Genomic DNA, 3,767 nt, shown 5'->3' on the forward strand with positions numbered 1-3,767 from the left:
GCCTGTGGGCGTCCCCGTGGGCGCGCGCGGGAGCCCGGGGGGTGTCCCTGGGTGTCCCCGGGGATGTCCCCGGGGGGGTGGCAGCATGACCCCGGTGAAGCCTGGCCCCGCAGGCTGATGCTGGTGGAGCAGGAGCTGCGCAGGGATCACTTGGGCGCCCACGACCCCCCCGAGGGCCGGCGGCGGCTGCTCGACGCTCAGAGGGACCCCCGCAGCGAGGACAGGGCCACCCCTGGGGGGACAAAGTGACCCCCAGAAGGACAGGGCCACCCCTAAGTGGGACAGGGCCACCCCCGGGGGGACAAAGGGACCCCTGGGGGGGGACAAAGGGACCCCTGGAGGGGACAGGGACCCCCCCAGAGGGGAGAGGGACCCCCCAAAGGGGGACGAGGACCCTCCCAGAGGGGACAGGGCCACCCCCGGGGGGTCAAAGTGACCCCCAAGAGGGGGACAGGGACCCCCGCAGCGAGGACAGGGCCACCCCTGGGGGGACAAAGTGACCCCCAGAAGGACAGGGCCACCCCTAAGTGGGACAGGGCCACCCCCGGGGGGACAAAGGGACCCCTGGGGGGGGACAAAGGGACCCCTGGAGGGGACAGGGACCCCCCCAGAGGGGAGAGGGACCCCCCAAAGGGGGACGAGGACCCTCCCAGAGGGGACAGGGCCACCCCCGGGGGGTCAAAGTGACCCCCAAGAGGGGGACAGGGACCCCCGCAGCGAGGACAGGGCCACCCCTGGGGGGACAAAGTGACCCCCAGAAGGACAGGGCCACCCCTAAGTGGGACAGGGCCACCCCCGGGGGGACAAAGGGACCCCTGGGGGGGGACAAAGGGACCCCTGGAGGGGACAGGGACCCCCCCAGAGGGGAGAGGGACCCCCCAAAGGGGGACGAGGACCCTCCCAGAGGGGACAGGGCCACCCCCGGGGGGTCAAAGTGACCCCCAAGAGGGGGACAGGGACCCCCGCAGCGAGGACAGGGCCACCCCTGGGGGGACAAAGTGACCCCCAGAAGGACAGGGCCACCCCTAAGTGGGACAGGGCCACCCCCGGGGGGACAAAGGGACCCCTGGGGGGGGACAAAGGGACCCCTGGAGGGGACAGGGACCCCCCCAGAGGGGAGAGGGACCCCCCAAAGGGGGACGAGGACCCTCCCAGAGGGGACAGGGCCACCCCCGGGGGGTCAAAGTGACCCCCAAGAGGGGGACAGGGACCCCCGCAGCGAGGACAGGGCCACCCCTGGGGGGACAAAGTGACCCCCAGAAGGACAGGGCCACCCCTAAGTGGGACAGGGCCACCCCCGGGGGGACAAAGGGACCCCTGGGGGGGGACAAAGGGACCCCTGGAGGGGACAGGGACCCCCCCAGAGGGGAGAGGGACCCCCCAAAGGGGGACGAGGACCCTCCCAGAGGGGACAGGGCCACCCCCGGGGGGTCAAAGTGACCCCCAAGAGGGGGACAGGGACCCCCGCAGCGAGGACAGGGCCACCCCTGGGGGGACAAAGTGACCCCCAGAAGGACAGGGCCACCCCTAAGTGGGACAGGGCCACCCCCGGGGGGACAAAGGGACCCCTGGGGGGGGACAAAGGGACCCCTGGAGGGGACAGGGACCCCCCCAGAGGGGAGAGGGACCCCCCAAAGGGGGACGAGGACCCTCCCAGAGGGGACAGGGCCACCCCCGGGGGGTCAAAGTGACCCCCAAGAGGGGGACAGGGACCCCCGCAGCGAGGACAGGGCCACCCCTGGGGGGACAAAGTGACCCCCAGAAGGACAGGGCCACCCCTAAGTGGGACAGGGCCACCCCCGGGGGGACAAAGGGACCCCTGGGGGGGGACAAAGGGACCCCTGGAGGGGACAGGGACCCCCCCAGAGGGGAGAGGGACCCCCCAAAGGGGGACGAGGACCCTCCCAGAGGGGACAGGGCCACCCCCGGGGGGTCAAAGTGACCCCCAAGAGGGGGACAGGGACCCCCGCAGCGAGGACAGGGCCACCCCTGGGGGGACAAAGTGACCCCCAGAAGGACAGGGCCACCCCTAAGTGGGACAGGGCCACCCCCGGGGGGACAAAGGGACCCCTGGGGGGGGACAAAGGGACCCCTGGAGGGGACAGGGACCCCCCCAGAGGGGAGAGGGACCCCCCAAAGGGGGACGAGGACCCTCCCAGAGGGGACAGGGCCACCCCCGGGGGGTCAAAGTGACCCCCAAGAGGGGGACAGGGACCCCCGCAGCGAGGACAGGGCCACCCCTGGGGGGACAAAGTGACCCCCAGAAGGACAGGGCCACCCCTAAGTGGGACAGGGCCACCCCCGGGGGGACAAAGGGACCCCTGGGGGGGGACAAAGGGACCCCTGGAGGGGACAGGGACCCCCCCAGAGGGGAGAGGGACCCCCCAAAGGGGGACGAGGACCCTCCCAGAGGGGACAGGGCCACCCCCGGGGGGTCAAAGTGACCCCCAAGAGGGGGACAGGGACCCCCGCAGCGAGGACAGGGCCACCCCTGGGGGGACAAAGTGACCCCCAGAAGGACAGGGCCACCCCTAAGTGGGACAGGGCCACCCCCGGGGGGACAAAGGGACCCCTGGGGGGGGACAAAGGGACCCCTGGAGGGGACAGGGACCCCCCCAGAGGGGAGAGGGACCCCCCAAAGGGGGACGAGGACCCTCCCAGAGGGGACAGGGCCACCCCCGGGGGGTCAAAGTGACCCCCAAGAGGGGGACAGGGACCCCCGCAGCGAGGACAGGGCCACCCCTGGGGGGACAAAGTGACCCCCAGAAGGACAGGGCCACCCCTAAGTGGGACAGGGCCACCCCCGGGGGGACAAAGGGACCCCTGGGGGGGGACAAAGGGACCCCTGGAGGGGACAGGGACCCCCCCAGAGGGGAGAGGGACCCCCCAAAGGGGGACGAGGACCCTCCCAGAGGGGACAGGGCCACCCCCGGGGGGTCAAAGTGACCCCCAAGAGGGGGACAGGGACCCCCGCAGCGAGGACAGGGCCACCCCTGGGGGGACAAAGTGACCCCCAGAAGGACAGGGCCACCCCTAAGTGGGACAGGGCCACCCCCGGGGGGACAAAGGGACCCCTGGGGGGGGACAAAGGGACCCCTGGAGGGGACAGGGACCCCCCCAGAGGGGAGAGGGACCCCCCAAAGGGGGACGAGGACCCTCCCAGAGGGGACAGGGCCACCCCCGGGGGGTCAAAGTGACCCCCAAGAGGGGGACAGGGACCCCCGCAGCGAGGACAGGGCCACCCCTGGGGGGACAAAGTGACCCCCAGAAGGACAGGGCCACCCCTAAGTGGGACAGGGCCACCCCCGGGGGGACAAAGGGACCCCTGGGGGGGGACAAAGGGACCCCTGGAGGGGACAGGGACCCCCCCAGAGGGGAGAGGGACCCCCCAAAGGGGGACGAGGACCCTCCCAGAGGGGACAGGGCCACCCCCGGGGGGTCAAAGTGACCCCCAAGAGGGGGACAGGGACCCCCGCAGCGAGGACAGGGCCACCCCTGGGGGGACAAAGTGACCCCCAGAAGGACAGGGCCACCCCTAAGTGGGACAGGGCCACCCCCGGGGGGACAAAGGGACCCCTGGGGGGGGACAAAGGGACCCCTGGGGGGGACAGGGACCCCCCCAGAGGGGAGAGGGACCCCCCAAAGGGGGACGAGGACCCTCCCAGAGGGGACAGGGCCACCCCCGGGGGGTCAAAGTGACCCCCAAGAGGGGGACAGGGACCCCCGCAGCGAGGACAGGGCCACCCCTGGGGGGACACAGGGACCCC

At 72.5% G+C, this 3,767-nt stretch overlaps 1 long non-coding RNA gene across 1 annotated transcript in view; it reads left to right on the forward strand.

Annotated features, from left to right (window-relative positions):
* The window catches only part of LOC108446074, a 6,267-nt gene extending 2,511 nt beyond the window's left edge, over window positions 1-3,756 (forward strand). Inside the window, exons 2-3 of the long non-coding RNA XR_001861183.1 lie at window positions 114-3,438; window positions 3,520-3,756. This is a non-coding gene — a long non-coding RNA (uncharacterized LOC108446074). The remainder of the gene's footprint in view (window positions 1-113; window positions 3,439-3,519) is intronic.
* The last annotated feature ends 11 nt before the right edge of the window (window positions 3,757-3,767 follow it).

This window comes from Corvus brachyrhynchos, unplaced genomic scaffold, assembly GCF_000691975.1.
Source record: "Corvus brachyrhynchos isolate BGI_N302 unplaced genomic scaffold, ASM69197v1 scaffold3734, whole genome shotgun sequence".
NCBI classification, from domain to species: domain Eukaryota; kingdom Metazoa; phylum Chordata; class Aves; order Passeriformes; family Corvidae; genus Corvus; species Corvus brachyrhynchos.